General features: G+C 37.5%; 1 long non-coding RNA gene across 1 annotated transcript; it reads left to right on the forward strand.

Moving 5' to 3' along the window:
- The first annotated feature begins 246 nt into the window (after window positions 1–246).
- Window positions 247–11537, forward strand: LOC122237638. Its single transcript, XR_006216224.1, has 3 exons — window positions 247–426; window positions 6791–6890; window positions 11070–11537. It is a non-coding gene; the product is annotated as an uncharacterized LOC122237638 (long non-coding RNA).
- Window positions 11538–21238: the final 9701 nt, after the last annotated feature.

The following is a 21238-nucleotide window of genomic DNA, read 5'->3' on the forward strand; positions in this document are numbered from 1 at the left end:
GCGAAGAAGCGTACTTTCCTTTTCATCTTCCTTGGCTCCAGCCAGCAAGAGACAAGAGGCCCCCCGCTTTCTGCACCTTAGAATTCTAGACGGTGTTTAGTTACACTCGGGATCTCGTTGCTTGGGTATCTCTCCTCCATCTTCCAAATCCATCTCTGCAGCAACTGACGTGCATAGGACCGAGAGGTACCATGCGGTGGACGTCACAATCCTTCGGAGACAGTGAAGTCGCCTGTGTTCTGGCACTCTGCTGATGAGGAAGGAAAAGGGCAAGCCCGAGAGGGCAACGCCAATGCCGATGAGGGAGTTGGTGGTATCGTTGTAAAGCGCTACGGCCACCGGGAAGATGGTGCACAGGCAGAAGACAGTGGGGAAGAAAAGACTGAGCTTGAGGGGACGAGGCCCATTAGGCTCCTTCCAGCACAGGTACAGCTGACCGACGATCGAGAGCCCCACAAAGAACCAGTAGCTGAAGCTGTAATGGTTAATGAGCTGAAAGGTGTTCTCCACACACCAGTAGATCAGTGCCGTGATACCACTGAAGAGCAGAGCAGGTACAAGGGTGTGACCCATTCAACACGAATCATGCAGATGGCATCTGGGAGATGGCCTTCTCTTGAGCCCACAAAGAAAAGCCTAGAAGCAGCCACAATGGAGGCATTGAGGCCACTAAAGCAGGATAGTGCTCATACATATATATGCATATATATATATATGCAAATACACACACACAGTGGGGGTGGAAGGTGGGGTGAAGGCAAAGGTGCAAAAACATTGAACTGCCAGAAAATGCTCAGATGTCGTTAGTAATAGTAGTTTTTCTTAGGAAGTGTCCTGGCTCCTTAATTCAGGGGACAATTTCTCAACCTAGAGAAAGGAGGTCGTTTGTAAACCTGTGTCCAACACTGGGACCCTGGGGTGACATCAGCTCCACAACTCCTCTCATGTCTCCTCATCATCTTCAGACACCATGCTGATCTCATGCCTTTGTTCCGGCCATTACGAGATGGGTTCTCCTTCTGGAAGAAACGCACGATGGGATCACACTTCTCTAAGCCTTCATCTTTCTACTCATATCTATATCATATTTTTAAGAGAAAAATGCGTCTTACGTTTTGGAAAGGCGCCTCTAGGATTATAAACCTAGGTTCCGATTGTATTTTACATCTGGCTTCAATGAGAAACCTCATACCAAATAAAAAGTATGTATATGTGCATTTGCATGTATACACATGCATACACATGATTTAAAGCTTGCAAACATAAAGTCACTACTTTAGTCCCTGAAGATAAGAACTTGTTTTCACATCTCACAAGCATCACCATCTAAAGCTCAGAATAGGTGGAATTGAATAAATGTGGAATTGAATAATGAGCCCATAATTCCAATATCATGGAAGTTTGGTCATAAGTTAGCATACATGTGTCTCTTTGCAGAGTGTGGTTAATCAAAGAAGAATAGTAAGTCTTGGAAAATAGGCAAAATATTGAAGTCTAGAAGTAACCATAGATGTAGAGATAATTCTAAAAACAAAGAAAATGTATGTTTTCATAGATATATCATTTCTATCAGACAAAAAAGCAACATAACATACAGATAGAGATAAATTTTTATCGAAAAAGAGGATACTATCTTTTCATGATTTGATGAGGTCAGAACTAACATCATTATTTTTGTCAGTCTGCTGTTGCTACAATTTCAGAGTGGAGTAAACTCAGGGTTTGCATTCTTTTATTTTTTTAAGTTTTTTTAATGTTTATTAATTTTTTTTTTTGAGAGAGAAAGAATGCGAACAAAGGAGGGGCAGAGAGAGAGGGAGACACAGAATTCGAAGCAGGCTCCAGGCTCTGAGTTGTCAGTGCAGAGCCTGATGCAGGGCTCGAACCCACAATCTGTGAGATCATGACCCGAGCTGAAGTCAGCCGCTCAACTGACTGAGCCACCCAGGCACCCCTCAGGGTTTATATTCTTTATAGTAAATGCTGTCTCAGGGTGCCTGGGAGGCTCAGTGGGTTGAGCATCTGACTCTTGATTTCGGGTCAGGTCATGATCCAGTGATCGTAGGATCGAGCCTCAATTTGGGTTCTGCTCTGAGTGTGAAACCTGCGTAACATTCTCTCTCTCCTTCGGCCTCTCTACCCCATAAATAAATAAATAAATAAATAAATAAATAAATAATAAAGCATTTGCTTCCTTAAACACTGGAAGATGCCAAAGTGCCCCAAAGTCAAGAAATGTGAGTCACTGAAGTCTCTACTCATTCATCCACTCCCCTGTTTATAACACTTGCCCTCAAGAGTCTTACAGTCTAGTAAGGCATTTCCATTCTAGAGGAACACTAGTCTCTACAGTTTGATCTTTCACACCTCTCTATAAGGATATTTTTTGTGTATACCCATCATTTTTGTTCATTTCTCTATAAATTACTTATGTGTACTACCATGCTAATTCCATACATTAGAAAATAAAAAAATAAATAAAAATACTTTGATAATGAGAAATAAAAAAGAAATCATGTTTGGGGGCACCCGGGTGGCCCAGTCGGTTAAGCATCTGACTTCAGCTCAGGTCAGGATCTCACAGTTTGTGAGTTCAAGCCCCACGGTGGGCTCTGTGCTGACAGCTCGGAGCCTGGAACCTGCTTCGGATTCTGTCTCCTCTCTCTGCCCCTCACCCACCTGTGCTCTGTGTCTCTCTGTCTCTCAAAAATAAATAAATGTAAAAAAAGAATTTTAAAAAAAGGGAAACCATATTTTGAAGTGAGTAGTTAAATCTGATGGCTTCAGAATACCATTAGTTAATATCTTTTTACACAATATACTTAATGGAAGGTTCAAGTTAAAGGTGGTGGATGTAAATTCATTTTATGTAGCCAGTGTTCTTGGTATTTTTCTTCTGGCTGACCATTTGACAAATAGGATGTGACTGTCAATGTTTTTACATTTTTAGTGGCTGACAAAGAGCTTTATTAATAGTAAAAAAAAAAAAGTCCTGGCTGCTATTTTCTTTTTGATCCCTTAGGCTTGCATTAATAATGTTGTTTTAAACAACAATTTCCAGAAAAAATATTTTTAAGCTTCTAGTTTTTATGATGGGGCTGTTTTAGTGATAGCCATAAAACCACATAACGGGAACACCCCCAAACTGTATCATGTTGCAATATGCAGAGATCAAATTAGATCAAATGATCTAATAAAGGTATTGTTACTAACACCTTCTCACAGTAAGCTAGCACTCTTGCCTTAGCTTACTTTACGTAGAGGGCATGACGTGCAGTCATCTGACATACAGGACCAATGGCGGGCTGAGGGAAGAACCAGTAACAATTAACTTACTTAGTGTAGTAGAGCTCAGTTATTCCTTTTTGTTAAATAAAAGAAAAAGTAAGAGGAGAAATTCTAATATTTTATTGCACCCCTAATGGATCGTTTTGTGCACCCCACTTTGGAGACCACTGTAGTAGAGAGTTGGGTTAAAAATAACTATTCCAAGGGGTTTGAGCCCTGTCCGCTTCAAGAAAACCAAGGTATCATGGTGGTGGTTTGGTTCTGCCTAATTAGTATTTAGTAGTATTTAGTATTTAGTTAGTATTTAGTAGTATTTAGTAATTAGTAATGCAATGTTTCTGCTTTTCATACTGATTGTGTGCTCCATCTTAGGCCTGGAAAATAACCAGTTACCATCACGGTAAACCCATAGTTTTAGGGAAAACTTTCATCAGAACCCTTGACTCAAGTCTTAGAATAAATAAGGTCAGACTCAAAAACATAAAGTGATTGGGGGCGGCTCAGTCGGTTAAGCGTCTGACTCTTGATTTTGGCTCAGATCATGATCTCATGGCTTGTGGGTTTGAGCCCTGGCTCAGGCTCTGTGATGACACTGTGGAGCCTGCTTGACATTCTCTCTCTCTCTCTCTCTCTCTCTCTCTGCTCCTCTTCCACTCACACACACACTCTCTCTCTCTCTCAAAATAAATAAGTAAACTTAAAAAAATATATAAAGTGATTAGAGAATAATGTAAAAGATGAAATAATCCAGTACTGCAAATAACTTTACATGGTCGGCTATAAATGAAGAGATTAACATGTATTTACTGAATGAAAAAAATCTTTTAAAAAGAATATTACTGAGGTCTGGACTTTATAGAAGAGACACATTTTGGCTGGAGAGGTATTTCCTCAAGGGAAACCAAAAAACAAAACAAAACAAAACAAAACAAAACAAAACAGCACGCAGTGTGAATAGGCAATAAGGATAATAAAGACATTATTTTTATTTATGAATTGATATCTTTCACCTCTAGATACAAGACTACAATGTGAACTGTCAGTGCAACTTGAGAAATGGTCAAAGCTGAGGAATTCTGAGTTATTGGGTATGGCCTGATGGAGAGACCTAAGTCAGATCTATTATGTTTATCTGGTCTTAGAGTTATATCGGTGACAAATAAAGCTTCGGGTAGAGAATTCTGTAGATTTTTTAAAAAATCACTTGTCTCAGTTTCTACCTTCTCTACAAGAAAACAATATTTTAGCATTTATTGAAGACTTAATATGCATTGGGCATTACAGGATGCAATCATTGCATAACCATGCAATATGAATATTCCTATCTTGCAAATGATAAAATGGAAGCCCAGATGTCACAGAGCTGGTGACATCAGCGCCACCTGTCTTTGAGTTACTGCCTTTGGAAGTGATGTCAGGAAACAGCAATATAGTATTGTAGCATTTTGCCTCCTTTAAAAACAAGAAAAAATAAATAAAACAAAGGAAAGCAAAACCAAAAAAAAATTATTTACAGGTATATAGTTAGGACTTTTAGGTTTCTAAAAAATGTAATTATTATCACACATAAAGGTGTAAGGAAATCTTTAGGAAGTCAAAGAATGCAAAGACACGTTGGAGGGCATTAAGAACTACCAATAAAGGAATCATAGCTACCTGAATTGTTTAAGAAAGACATCAGAAAACTCTAGGGAGCTGTCAGAGGGAAAAAAAAATAAATAAAAAGACAAGCAGAAGAATTGGAAAAGGCCTGGAGAGATTGAAATTTGTCTGCATTGTACCTCTCTTTTGACAATTCACATCCATCTTCAACAGAATCATTGTTTATTCTTATTATGCCAGGTTTCCTTTTCTGGTCTGCTGGTTCTCTCGGGTTTCGTAGGCCAGTAGTTTGAGTTTTCAAATTTCAAAAACATTTGGGATTTCAAAAGGACAAAATATAAAGGATACCCAGCAGCACAGTTTACTTAGGAGATTTTAATCATAATATTCTGCATAGTGTATGAGACTTTCTACCTCAACTGTCTGTCTCCTTTCTCTTTAGTGTCTGGGGAAAAGCCAAGAACTCCTCCCTCCAGTTTAAATACCCTACAAAATGTTGGTGGAAGTATTTGGCCTGTTCTATCTTCCTGATTCCCTTTTTGCTGTAACAAACCCAATTAACTAGCAAGAGCTGCCATTGACAGTGTAATAAACTGGGTCATGGGTAGAGAGTCAAGTGCAGCCTTATGACTTCGCTGTCATTACCTTAGGGAGTTTGGCAAGTTTCCAAAACGCCACAGTGCAACCTGGGTCTGCATTCCCTAGCTTTTGAGACTCAGAAGACTTTACTGCAGCCGTGGCTGGGAATAAACTGTAAATGCTGACACCACTGAAGAGGTGCCAAAGTGAAGTGATCACAACTTAATCTGAGCCAAAAGGCATTTCTCTGCAACAGGCACAAAGAAAGAGCAAACTCCCATAACCCATACGTAACACACAAACCATTGCAAAAGAGATTCAACACCACCATGAGAGACGCCAAGTGAGTTATTTCTCTCCTTCCCTGCCTCACCCTACTTTCCTCCCACTTGGTCACACATGGTAAGCATTCATCTAACGCCAACTACAGTCCCTCAGTCTTATCAGGAAATCTGCACTCCCCATTATTTGAGCACGATGGAGCACATATTTCCAACGTAAAAAGACTGACATCATTATTATTTTAATTAACTAGTTCCCAGTTTGCATTCTTTTTCTCCCTTTTCCCTCTCTTACCACAGCACCCATCCCCCATCCCATCCCAGCCACACACACACACACACACACACAGAATTTAGTTTGCTACATTCAGTTAAAAGTTATTATAAATTTAGAACTCAGACCTCACGGTAACAGGGATTGCTTTTGGATCACCTGTAAGCTGTCACAGACACTTAGCGTCACTAAAATGTTGACCAGGGAAATGATAGCATTGTCGCATTGAGGTCTTTTAACTATGCTTTGACTTTGTCAGCATTTAGACAATGGACAATAGATTATTTTCTCCAACACTTTGACCAAATGAAACACTGGTTACTAAGTTATGTTATCTTCATCAACGAGATCCAAAATAAAAATTGTGAGCACATTTCATCCATGGTGAGCATGAACACAATTTTGCTATGTACAAAACAGTGTTGTTTCGTCAGTGTATTACACATACACCCTTTTGTAAGAACTGTGCACATGTATGATTGACTTAAATATTTTCAGAGACTTAACAAAGAGAGAATATTGGAATCCCGATTTCCTAAACAAGCCTTTTACATTTTTCAATGCATTCTTTAAAGAGGGTTTTGACCACACACATGTACATTTTTTAATTTGGAAGACTAGTTTCCTGTTATAATCAACACAGATTACTTTGGGACTTAAAAAAAGTCAGGCAAATCCTCTAAATTGTTGAACTCTCTGGGTACATGTATCTTCTGCCTGTTAAGTTTATTTACTTTATACAGTTTCCCTTCTTTTCTTGCTTTAGAGCCTGTTCAGTATCACTGACTAAATCATAGAAAGAACCCCAAGATGATCTACAAAGCCAAAATTATTGATGCAAGCGAATCCTCATTTAAAGAATCAGGGTAGGTATTGGTAACTTCTATTTTTAAATGACTCTATAGTCAGAAAATATAAACATTGTTTTTAATTATAAAATGATATTCATATATTGTATAGAGTCAATGATTCATTTGAAAAAAACACTCGAATACTCATAATTTTAAAAAACAAATTCTATACTTATATATTTTCCTTTTCCCTGATACTGTTTTGTCTCATATTTTAAGAATGCTTTATCTTCACAGTAAATTTTTTTGTTGTTTTTTGTTGTTAAATTGTTTTGTTGTTTAGACACATAATGCAGAATGTCTACTTACAAAGTCATGGCCACATACATCCAGTTGAGCCTAGGCATCCAGTTGAGTGTTGTCCTTTAAGACTGACATCTTAGGGGAAATGAACTTACTACAGATTTGTCCTAACTTCAGTAACACTCATCCATAAGTGGCCCCTGAGTTGCTACTGTTTAGTAGTGGCACTTGAGTTGAAGAGGGGGATTCTTTAAGAACAAAACACCTGGTGACCAACAGAAGGGTCCAGAAGAAGATGGAGAATAGAGGGTAGATGAAGGGGTGAGAATGGCTCCAGATACTCACATGACCAAGGGGATGTGATAACATTAACCTGGTGGGCAATGCATGAGTAGAGAAAGTTCAGGGAATAGTTTATATTCTGGAGAGAATAATGGTAGGCAAAAAACCTGGGTTTAAACTCCTAATAACCAAACAAATCACTTCTTTTTCTTCTCTCTCTTATTTCTTCTTCCATAAAATGAGAATGATTATATTCCATTGGAAACCTTGGTGGCCTTGACATGAATCTGTACGAGGTTTTGTCATTTTTGTAATAGAAATAAAACATGTTTCATTACGGAATTTAACACAGATTGTCTCTTGGATCCTTCCAGGTTGTCCTTCTTTTTTTTTAATGTTTTTTTTTTTTTTTGAGAGAGACAGAGACAGATTGCGAGTGGGTTAGGCACAGAGAGAGAGGGAGACACAGAATCCAAAGCAGGCTCCAGGCTCTGAGCTGTCAGCACAGAGCCCAACGTGGGGCTCGAACTCATGAGCTGTGAGATCATGACCTGAGCCGAAGTCAGACGCTCAACTGACTGAGCCACCCAGGTGCCCCTCCAGATTGTCCTTCTTGAATTATTTGTTAGATTTTAGAAAATAGGTAACAGAATGTTTTCTTGGCTACTTTGGCCAAATGAAAATCTGTTAGTTTATGTTACTTTCATCAACAAGATCCAAAGATAGAAAGACCTAGACATATTGTCAGCTTACTCTATCAATATGGAGCTGCATACAAGTGGTGTTGGGAAAACTGGACAGCAACATGAAGAAAAATGAACCTGGAACACTTTCTTAGATACATGAAAATTAACTCAAGATGGATGAGAGACCTAAATGTCAGACAGGAAGCCATAAAAAAATCCTCGAGGACAAAGCAGGCAAAAACGTCTTTGACCTTGGCCACAGAAACTTCTTACTCAACACATCTCCAGAGGCAAGGGAAACAAAAGCGAAAATGAACTATTGGGAGCTCATCAAAATAAAAAGCTTCTGCATAGTGAAGGAAACAATCAGCAAAACTAAAAGGCAGCCAACAGAATAGGAGAAGATATTTGCAAACGACATATCAGATAAAGGGTTAGTATTCAAAATCTATAAAGAACTTATCAAACTCAACACCGAAAAAACAAATAATCCAGTGAAGAAATGGGCAAAAGACATGAATAGACACTTCTCCAAGGAAGACATCCAGATGGCCAACAGACACATGAAAAAATGCTCAACGTCACTCACCATCAGGGAAATACAAATCAAAACCACAATGAGATATCACCTCACACCTGTTAGAATGGCTAACATTAACAACTCAGGCAACAGCAGATGTTGGGGAGGATGCGGAGAAAGAGGATCTCTTTTGCACTGCTGGTGGGAATGCAAACTGGTGCAGCCACTCTGGAAAACAGTATGGAGGTTCCTCAAAAAATTAAAAATAGAACTACCCTACGACCCAGCAATTGCACTACTAGATATTTATCCAAGGGATACAGGTGTGCTGTTTTGAAGGGAAACATGCACTCCAGTGTTTATAGCAGCACTATCAACAATTGCCAAAGTATGGAAAGAGCCCAAATGTCCATCGATGGATGAATGGATAAAGAAGATGTGGCATATATACACAATGGAGTATTACTCGGCAATCAAAAAGAGTGAAATCTTGCCATTTGCAACTACATGGCTGGAACTAGAGGGTATTATGCTAACTGAAATTAGTCAGTCAGAGAAAGACAAAAATCATATGACTTCACTCATATGAAGACTTTAAGACACAGAACAGATGAACACAAGGGAAGGGAAGCAAAAATAAAATAAAAACAAGAAGGGGGACAAAACGTAAGAGACTCTTAAATATGAAGAACAGACTGAGGATTACTGGAGGGGTTGTGGGAGGGGGGATGGGCTAAATGGGTAACGGGCACTAAGGAAATCTACTCCTGAAATCATTGTTGCACTATAACTATAACTATAACTATAACTATAACTATAACTATAACTAACTGTAACTAACTCTAACTAACTTGGATGTAAATTTAAAAAATAAATTAAATAGAATAAAAAAATGTGGAGCTTCATGGATTTTCATCTCCAAAGAACAAATCATCAAAGAGCAGTATTCCCTAGGGAGAGAAGTCAAACCTGCTTAGTTTCCTAAAAAGACCAAAATATTCAAAAGAATATTTTTTTCAAATGAGTTGTTGGCATGCCAAACGTTCTAGGTGCTAAAACATTAATTTCTAAACCATTCTAGTTGTTTACAGATTAGATTTCTGAATTAGAATTGCTGTCTGAGCCTTCCGCCTATTAGTCGGTAAGATGGAATAACCATGCATTCATTCAAAATTTGTTTGGCCTCCACCGCAAGACAGGCTATATTTTAGGCATTGAGGACCCAGCAGTGAACAAGACCTAGTTGCCATTCTCAAGGTCTACATGGTCTAAGTGGGATGTGGAAACAGTAGTGGGTGTATGCAGACAAGCCAACTAAATAAGGCGATTCCACAGGTAAACATTGACAGCTGTGAGGTTCATAATATCGGTAAACACTCCAAGAGGGCTTAGTATGTGGCAGGTATACATGTAATATGTCATTTAAACCCCATAGCAACCATAAAGGATGGGCCCTTACATTTAAAGAGGAAAATACAGATTTAGTAGCTTCCCCAAAGTCCCCCAAAGTAATGGGCTGAGAATTTGAACCTCGGTACTCGAATGCCAGGTGACTTATAGCACTTTCACTGGATTAAGTTGAGAATGAATGACAAAAAAACAAAGTATCCACGAATGGAGATGGTAGCTATGGCAGAAATATAGAGAAGATTGGTGTAGAAAGGGAAAATGACCCAGAGAAAGAAGAGGATGTGATGTTTTCATGGAATACTCAGCACTACAGAATGGCCAAAGCACAGAGTTCAGGGAGAGGGAGTAAAGACGCAGAGCTGAGGAGACAGGTTACACCTTGCAGGATGGTCGACCTCAAAGTTGGTGCTTCAGAGCCTCCTCCAGGCTGTAGAGTGGAGTCTTGGGCTAGGAAGCAGAGAAGGGAATTTCATCTCAGTTTCCCAGGGACTTTGTTTTTGGTGAAATGGTGTTTTTTTCTGCCAGATTTTTGTTCTAGAACTTAAAAAGATGCTGCAGGCGACTTAATTCTTATGTGATAGTTCAGAAAGCTAAATTTCCGCATGGTAAAGTGACTCGCCAAGGTCAGTAGTTAGCAAATTCTAACTAAAACTCTGATGCCTTTTCTTATCTCTGGTGTCTCTTTACCATATGGCTGTCTTACTATAATAAATTTAATGTTGAATACTGATTTTGAAAACATAATCTTTGTCACTGGAAATGAACCTACTTTTTCTACTCACAGTTTTTCTCTTCTTAGCACACACAATGCCAGATTTATCATCCTGAAATACAATTCTAAACACATTACTCCTTTCTTTCTATGTAATCATAAAATATTCCATTATGGTCAACAAAAATAATACGTTCTTAGAGTGAATAAGTATGTTATTTTTCACTTCGCCCTATAAATTACACATATTCAGTAAAATCACTTTGGAGACCATAAAACAAATCAGGAGAATGCATTTTCTTTCCCACCAAGTTAATATTATGTATTGTTTTGTATTACAGCACTTGGTCACAAATTTGGTTTTATCAGAGAGTTGCAAAGAGCACTTCAGAAAATAAGAAAGCAAAGTGAGTCCATCAACAAGTTTGCTAATCTATCATTCCATATTTTCCTTCTGATAACCTTCACCTATCAACTGAGTCACCATTTTAACTCTTCGTGATAATTACCATTCATCTTATCTCCACAAATTTCCTTCATGGAGAAGGAGTGCATTTGCCTTATAGATACAGCAGGCTTTGAATGGAAACTCAAAAAGGATGTATTGTGTTCTCGAAAAAAAAAATGAACCAGTATACATTTAAAAATGTTAAGAACAATTTCATAAAGTCATTACCATTTAAATCTGCCTTTGCAAATTTCATATTTTCCACTGGCTGGTCTTCCCCACAAAAGAAGATTCGAGAAGGTTTCCCCTGGGACACGGTGAGCCAAGGAATGTGTGCACTTTAAGTAGGTGGCAAGTGTAAGCTTTGATGGCTTTAGAAAGCCCTGGCATCCTGGAAGTCAGAGCAGAGCTCACCAGATGCCTTTGTGTGTTCTGATTCCTAAAACGGAAGGCCCATGGTGACCTGCCTGCTTTGCACGTCTGGCTGTGTCTACAAGCAGAACTCAGGAATCGACAGTCCTAACACAAAGTCTCAGAAACTGTGGATCTTCATCTGTCTCCAGGGTATCTCACGGTCTGCACACATTTTCTGTAGTCCACTAAAATGAAAATTACTAAGTAGTGTTGTGCACCTCTAACAATATCACAACGATGAAGCTCTTCTCATTTCCCACAGAGAGCAAGTAGAAGACTAAATCCTTCTTTTTACATATTTAAAAACATTATGCAACTTATCTGTAGAGAGGTTTGATATATATCTGAAGCTTCCATGCCTTAAAATTTGAGAGAAAACTGAAAAAGAAAAAAAAATGCTTACTTATTCATGAAGCATTACATTTTCAAACATAGCAGAATACTGGAAGTCAGAGAATTGAAACCTGAAATAGTTAAACTTGCAAAGAGACTCATTCATTATTTTTCAGAAAGGAAAATCTTCTTAAAGCTAAAGCATTCAATTCTTGGTTTCAATCCAAAGGTTCTGTTCAGTTGTTTTGAAGTTACAGGGAAAAAAATGTACTTTTCCTATCGTACCCATTGACATTTTTAAACAAAAATAATTCAAAGATATTTAAACAGTACAACTTCAAATGTCTGTTGTTAATCCATTGTGGGGAAGAATCTGTAGAAGAGAAAAGAACTATGAAAAAATAAACTTAGAGTTTGGTCATTCTTTCAAACACTGAATCAAACTGAAATCCTTCTAGGTTTATGATTGTACTATCAAAGTTGGTTTATTTCTAACTAAAAGAGAATACAGATTCCTGTATTGTCTCTTCCAAAAGTATTTTTTATGGGAAAAAATATGAAACTATTGTATTTACCATCATAGAACAGAATCATCACATGCCAGGAAATTCTGTTTCACTCTTTGTGAAATGCTAAATTAGCCTAATTATCCTACCATTTCAGAAAATTTCTTGGTGAGGGCTACTCTTTAGTAAGATCATACAAAGTGGAACTAACGTGTGATCTTTTTTCCAAATGTTTGTGTTATAATTTAAATTCGAATTCGACTCTTAAGTGATCGAGGGTGCACAATTTAATCATGGAAAGAATATAAAATACAGTAGCCCAGAGATAAAGTTTACAGATGTGTCACTGTAAGTTATTCAGCTTCTTGCATTTAGAGACAGTGGAAAATCGATGGGTTTAAATTCTTGGGTAAGATAGTCTATCTCTTGCAATCTTGGTTTCTTTATAACATGCGGATAACTGCAAGATGTGTGTAACAAAACAGGAGTTACGTGCAAAACAGTATAGATACTATCTGGCACAGTACATACTTAGCAATTGTTAGTTTCATTCCCCTTTTAGAGGCAAACATTCATTAATATAATTAAAAATTATAAAATGCAAGTAAGAGGAAATGATGCTTAATTACCAATACTGTACTAAACAAATTTGTGCAATAAATTAATTTACTCTCCATTGAATCAGTGTTTTTCAAGTTACTGTTTACACACGATTAGTGCATACGAAATCAACTTAGTCCGTTCTAACCAGAGAGGAAGAGAAGAGAAAAGAAAAAGAAAGAAAATATCAGAGTATATCATACTTAGAAGAGTGTTGCTCCATTAAACTTTCATTTGGGTTACAAGTGTGGCACGTCTATATTGAACACTAGGTCACAAGGTCAAATGTGTTTCTTACTGTGGGTTGCAATTTTTTTTCAAAAAAATAAAAAGACATTGCTTACTTAATCTGTTCTTTCAATTCTGATATCATTTTCTATTTTTTACTTTACAATGTGTATATAAAGATGGCTCTCCAGCTAGTGCTCGAAAATTCACTTACGCATTTTCATCAACCTGGACACATTTTCCACAGCCAAACGAAATCGAACATTCTGGTTGTCTGGACAAAAACTAGCATATATTGAGGAATTACTAGTTGTGAGACACTGTGCTATACACACACTTTTATTTAATCTTCAAAACTGTTTTATGAAGGGTTATTGCCTTCATTTTACAAGGAGGAAACTGAGGCTCAGTGAAGTGAACCCAAAGATGAGATTAAATTCCAGTTTTGTCTCCTTCCACACCCTTGCTTTTCACCACTAAATTGCGACACGTTCTCAGGTGGAATATAATAATCTAGCATGGTAAGTGGAGAAATGGTTCCCATAGCTCCTGCTTCCTTGGCAAAATTCTGCTGAGTGTGGAGTCAAACAGGCTGGGGAAAGATTGCACCACACAAAGGAAACTGAACAGAGTTGGTGGAGAACACTTTTCTCATAGAGCAAATTAGGTCTATCAGTGACTGGTTTAGTCATAACACAGTTTAGCCTTTTAAAGAGTCAGAATTGTATAAATACAGTACAGGAAGTTCAAAAAGTAATATTTTAGAAGCCGCATTCTTTTCTCCAGAACAGACAGCACAGAAGGTTCCATTTCCCACATTAAAACACTCTGTCTTCTCCATGGGACACAGTGAAACATTTACTAAGAAGTCCGAACAGCCAGGAGCATGAACCCTGATTCTTTCCACTGTGTTCACAAGAGCAATGGATTCAATGGCAGTCCAGGATTCTGAAATAGCCTGTTGAGATTTCTTTGCTCGTGCTCAGCTAATATGAATCACTTTGACTAAGTATTGCCCTGCTTTGCAGAATGGTATTCTGACATTATTAATTGTTGGCTCAGTTAAATTGACCACAATAAGAGCTTTCTCCAGCCAGAGATAGAGCCTATCAAGCTCTTATGAATGTCGGCATTAAGTTTAACTATGGACCCAGATCCAAATTTTAAAATATAATAAACACTCTCCCAAGATATAATACAATGAGCCAGCTACTAAAACCCATCATAGCAGGGCAATTGTGAAACGCCACATGGAACCTAAACTTTGAATGTATCATGTAAGAACATGCTATAAAATGGGACTTCTTCAGTGGATTTCCAAAATGCCTACTTTAAAAAAAATGCATTCATCTAGGTTTTCTTTCTTCTTTTTTTGCTTATGTGTAGCTACTTGGTTCAAATCTGAATTAACCGACATGATACCAAATGGTCTCAAAAATACCTGTTACAAAATTTCTCACTTGTAAATGGCATGTACCCGGAAATAAGATGTTATAAAGAGCCTGTAGAAAGTATGAGAATCACCAAGAGGCATGCTTCACTTGAGCCAAATCTAGCACTACCACTGGTATAAGGAAAGACACCCAGAAGTGGCTTGGGAAATTTACTTTCAATCGTGCCAATGTGTTTTGAACTAACATTCTCTCTTAAAAGCAAAAATTTGGAATGGAATTCCAATCAAATTGGTCAAAACCGCTGTATTTAGACTAGAAACAACCTCTCAAGTCTCTCAATTCGTGTCCTTTGGGAACAGGACAGTCATTTAATGAAGAACCTGGAATTTGTTCACTTTTTCAGGAACTTAGTAAGAAATGATCATTCACTTTTCAGTGATGAACTTTAAAACTGTGGACTTGCCTTAAATCCCCACTCTCATTAGCTCAAATTTTATTTATAAAGGCATATTTAATACTATGATGCCATTCAGCTCATGTAATATTATATTGAGTATGGAAAAAGAATCATAACTATAGCAGCTTAAAATGTAATTATTATACTCTATGTTATGGTTTTAGCAGTTGGTCTCAAAGTCATTTCTCTCCAAGTTCTTTTTCTGTTGATTTTTTTTAAAAATTAATTCATTACTTTGGTAGGGCATATTTTCTGATTGCCTGTATAGTAAAGGCTCAGTATAGATGAATTTGAGAAATAGAAAAAAACACAAATGAAAAAAATTTCCCCTGCCACACACACAAAAAAAATCACTAACATTTAGAATTTTATCCTTCTAAACACGGTTCAATGCATATAAGCATGCATTAAGTTTTTAAAAATGTATCAGCATATAGCACATTCCCAAGAAACTGTAAATCGCAAGTAATTGCCCTTGTTAGTAAAAGTTTTTCAAAAATATTTTTAAGAGTCGCAAATTTTATACTCCTGGAATGTATAATAATTTAACTATTTTTTAAATATTATTAGGCATTTGGTGTCGTCCAATTTTTCACTATTATAACACATTATTGTGAATCTCTTTTATATACTTTTTATATTCATTATTTCTTAGAGGTAGAATTGCTATGTCACAAGGGCCAAGATGTCTACAGTTTTGGTACATGTTGCCTAATTCCTCCAGAGAGATAGAAATTGTACCTTCTCCTACCTGTGCCATCAGAGTCTGGCTACGTTGGAGATTATCCGTGTATTAGGCAGCCTCTAACATGGTGTCCAGTGATTCTCTCCCCTTTAGTGTGGGAAACACGTAATGACTTGCTTCTACTGAATAGAATATAGTAGAAATGATGGGCTACTACCTCAGAGACTGGGTTATAAAAAGACTACTTCTGTCTTATTCTCTCTCTGTCTCTCTCTGTCAATCTCTCTGTCTCATCACTTGTGCTGGGAAAAGCCAGCCACCATGTTGTTGAAGCCCAGTGGAGAAGCAGACGTGATATGTTGGAAAGAGAATCCTTCAGCCTCAATCTTGAGATGACTGTAACTTCGTGAGAAACCCGGAGCCAGAACCACCCGGCTAAGCTGCCCCAGATCCTTGACTCACAGAAACTGTGAGAAACAGTCTGTTATGGTAAGTTGTTAGGTTTTAGGGCAATTTGTTCGACAGCAATCAGTAACTAATACAATAATTTTTTGTTTTTATCTTCGCCAATTTTCTACGACTGTAGAAAGACTGAACATTGTTTTTCATTTGTTCATTGGCCACTTACAGTTCTTTTGTTAAAAATTATGTAGGGGCGCCTGGGTGGCTCAGTCGGTTAAGCGTCCGACTTCAGCTCAGGTCACGATCTCACGGTCCGTGAGTTTGAGCCCCGCGTCGGGCTCTGGGCTGATGGCTCAGAGCCTGGAGCCTGATTCTGATTCTGTATCTCCCTCTCTCTCTGCCCCTCCCCTGTTCATGCTCTGTCTCTCTCTGTCTCAAAAATAAATAAAAACGTTAAAAAAAATTTATAAAAAAAAAATTATGTCATCATGTTTTCCTTTCTCCTGATTATTTCATAAGAGCTCATTATGTATAAAATGTACAGCTCCTTAACCATTATGTGTTGCAAATATTTCCTTCTCAGTTTTCCAGTTTGTTTATATTTCTCTAGACACTGAAGGTGGTTGACATGAAAAAGTCTTTCCATTTGTTGTTGAAAAAGTCTATCCATATCTTCTTTTATGGTTTCTTCTTTTGTGTTTATGCAGAGAAAAGTCTTCTTCATCCCTAAATTAAATACATATCCACTTATATTTTCTAACAGTTTTAGCTAATGAAACCATAAGCATGTATCTATTTATTACAATTTTATTTGTATTATATGGAGCAAGGATATAAATTTTTCCTTCCAAATAAATTTCTGATGGTCCCAGAAATATGTATTTAATAATATCTTCTCATATGGATTTACATTCTGTCTTTATAAATTCTTAGAGTGGCACTTCTCAAGGTGTGGTCCACGGATCCCAGAGGTTTCTTAGAAAATGTCATGGTGTCCACAAGTTTAAAACTACTCCCATAATAATACTAAGGCATTATTTGAATATTTTACTGTCTTGACCATTGCACTGATGAAGCAGGTAGAAGTTTGGGATGCCTTAGCACCAATCAAGGCAGTTTCAACACCTATGTTCTAGTCATTGTTTTCCTCACTTCTACATACTTGTACTTAAAAAAAAAAAGGCAGCTTGCTTACAAATTACTTTGATAAGCAAAAATGAACTCTTGGGACCTCATCAAGATAAAAAGCTTCTGCACTGCAAAGGAAACAATCAACAAAACTAAAAGGCAGCCGGCAGAATGGGAGAAGATATTTGCCAATGACATATCAGATAAAGGGTTAGAATTCAAAATCTCTAAAGAACTCACCATACTCAACACCTGAAAAACAAATAATCCAGTGAAGAAATGGGCATAAGACATGAATAGACACTTTTCCAAAGAAAACATCCAGATGGCCAACAGACATATGAAACGATGCTCAACGTCACTCCTCATCAGGGAAATACAAATCAAAACCACACTGAGATACCACCTCACACCAGTCAGAGTGGCTAAAATGAACCACTCAGGAAACAACAGATGCTGGCGAGGATGTGGAGAAATAGGAACGCTCTTGCACTGTTGGTGGGAATGCAAACTGGTGCAGCCACTTTGGAAAACAGTGTGGAGTTTTCTCAAAAAATTAAAAATAGAGCTACCCTATGACCCAGCAATAGCACTACTAGGAATTTACCCAAGGGATACAGGAGTGCTGATTCATAGGGCCACATGTACCCCAATGTTAATAGCAGCACTTTCAACAATAGCCAAATTATGGAAAGAGCCTAAATGTCCATCAACTGATGAATGGATAAAGATGTGGTTTATATATACAATGGAATACTACTTGGCAATGAGAAAGAATGAAATCATGCCACTGGCAGCAACGTGGATGGAACTGGAAGGTATTATGCTAAGTGAAATAAGTCAGAGAAAGACAGATATCATATGTTTTCACTCATATGTGGAACTTGAGAAACTTCCCTTCCCCCATGGAAGGGGGGGGAAAGTCGAAAAAAAATAGTTACAGAGAGGAGGCAAACAATAAGAGATTCTTAAATACAGATAACAAACTGAGGGTTGATGGGTGGGGGTGGGAGAAAGGGAGAGGGGAAATGGATGATGGGCATTGAGGAGGGCACTTGTTGGGATGAGCACTGAGTGCTGTATGTAAGCGGTGAACCATGGGACTCTGCCCCCAAAACCAAGAGCACCCTGTACACACTGCATGTTAACCAATTTGACAATAAATTATATTTAAAAACAAAACATAAAAAATAAATAAATAAAACTTTTTTCTCTCACAAAAAAATTTAAAAAACATTTTAAAAAGGACTTTGATGAAACAGTAACAATTATTAATTTTATTAAATTTCAGACCACGACTACTCATCCCTTTAATATTCTGTGTAACATAATAGAAGGTACACTTAAGACTCTTCTACTGCATCGTGAAAAATGATAGTAATCTTGAGGATAAACACTGAGCAATTGTTGGAATTGAGAGCTTTTTCATGAAACATTATTTTACTTGAAAGAATGGCTGATAGACAAACAATGGTCATTCAGGCTTAGGTATCTGGCAGACATTTTCTTGGAAATGAGCTAAGTGAACCTGCCACTCTAAGGAAAACAAAGTATTGCCAAAGACAAAATTTTAGCTTTCAAGTGAATATTCAAGTTTTGGGAAACTTGTATCTAACACCATAATCTTGACATCATAAGTATTGGGTGGATCTATGAACCACCCAGTACTTAAAGATATTTCTGATGAGATCAGTGATAGTATTAACAAATGTGACTTTTTTAACATTGTGTGGTAAAATCTCTCAGCGTCTAGAACACCTGCATAACTCAGCTCAAAGTATAAGATAGAAAAATGGACTGTAGAGTGCAAAAAGTTCATTTAATGATAAGATTTCAGAGTTTATAATCTTTAGGAAACTACCATGTGGTGAATTCTAGTGTAGCATTAAAGAAACATACCGACATTTCCTCCATTATTCAACTACATATTCGTGTGAGACCAGATTTTCTTAATACACGTTAACCAAACCAACATAAGGCAACCAACTGAATGCAGATGCACACATGAGAACCCAGCTGTCTTCTACTGAACGTGATATTAGAAAGAATTGAGAAAGTGTAAAATGGTGACACTCTTATCACTAATTTATTTTATAGTTTTCTAAAACATGTTGTTTATGTTAATTTGCAGTGGGTTTGTCATGGTGACTTAAATGAATTAATATGTGAAGATTTTATTTTATTTTATTTTATTTTTATTTTTTTTATTTTTTTTTAACGTTTATTTATTTTTGAGACAGAGAGAGACAGAGCATGAACAGGGGAGGGTCACAGAGAGAGGGAGACACAGAATCGGAAACAGGCTCCAGGCTCTGAGCGGTCAGCACAGAGCCCGACGCGGGGCTCGAACCCACGGACCGTGAGATCATGACCTGAGCCGAAGTCGGACGCTTAACCGACCGAGCCACCCAGGCGCCCCAATATGTGAAGATTTTAATAATTTTTCAGCTTTAATTTCTTATCCAGTAAATATCAGTAGATATAACCCACATAAACAAGATCTCTTTGGCATTCCACTTTCTTTTTTTCCTTGTCCATGTCACGTCTACTGGATCCTTTCTGTTGGCAGGTAAATATACTCAAGTCCTTACTCCACTTCTAGATACTGTTCCTCACCTTCCCATCAAAACCAAACCCAATCTTCTCTTGGCTTCTCGGTAAAAACAAATGTCATAGTTTTCTTTCCTCAATGGCATCTCGTGCTCACTCAACTTTGACAACTCGTCATCCTTATCCTGCTTTTCCACGTAGGGAGTCACTCAAGGCTGAGTCCTAGGACTTCTTCCAGTCTTATTCTTCCTTCCCTCTATCAGTCAGCTCATCCATATATAGGCCTATACAAAGTCCATCAATATTTACTTCTCTATTGTATTTCATTTTATATAAACACATGTTTTCCCCCCTCTCTTTTTCATATTACTATAAATATTTAGTTGGAAACAACTGCTGAAAATGCAAATGCCTCATCCATCTTCTGTGTGGATCTATGAGCCAGAGCATAGCATTAAATAGGGGAAAGTGGATTAGATCCAAAGTTCTGCCAATTATGTTCCATCTTGACATGTTTTTAATGGCTCTACAAGGCTATAGACAAGACTTTGGAAAGGGCAGGCACTTCTGATTTATATAAAAGACTTACATTGCTGCTAGTGGAAATGGGTCATGTAAGTGAATTAAAACACGGTCCACTACAAAGGCCTATACTTCCCTCCAAGAAATTTATAAGCTTCTGTTATCAGTAGCATAAATCAGCCACACAACCATATCAACTAACCCAGATTATATAGATTATAATAAGGGACTCTGTGGCTGGAATAATTCCATAAAAATTTAGCTGCTAGGTCTGCTTTGTTTTATACCAAAAGTTTTCATCAATCTTGCTTTTGTAAATAATATATTTTTTTGTTATTAGGTTTTCTGGGACTCTCTTTCATCAAATTCCACTTTTAGCCATCAGTTTTGAAGTGTTTCCTCAATTGGACCTACCAAATCTAAAGTCAAGATTTTCTCATCTCTGCTCATGCCTTTGCACTCCCACACTGAGGAAAATTTCATTTTCAGATTCCAACTGCTACAGTCATTTGCCTCTATGTATGGTAATTTTTATAAAAACTGTTTGTACTCTTAAAGCCTGCCTTTAAAGGTGGTTAGCTTCTCCTAACCACTATTTTTAGAAAACTATATAGTTGCCACAAAGCTTCACAGTTAGGTAAGTCTAGACTGCTGAATCTCTAAGCACATCAAGCAGACTGAGAATAATATCAAGAAGTTATTCATTCTCTGTGAAAGGTGCTAAAATATAGGAGTTCAATCAGAAGCATGATTTTATTTTTAAAAGGGAAAGACTATCTGGAGAATATTTGGCCTATTTTTGGAGCCATTTGAAAAACCATACTGTGGGAAGGAAAATATATA

The sequence above is a fragment of the Panthera tigris genome, chromosome B1, assembly GCF_018350195.1.
Source record: "Panthera tigris isolate Pti1 chromosome B1, P.tigris_Pti1_mat1.1, whole genome shotgun sequence".
Classification (NCBI taxonomy): Eukaryota; Metazoa; Chordata; class Mammalia; order Carnivora; family Felidae; genus Panthera; species Panthera tigris.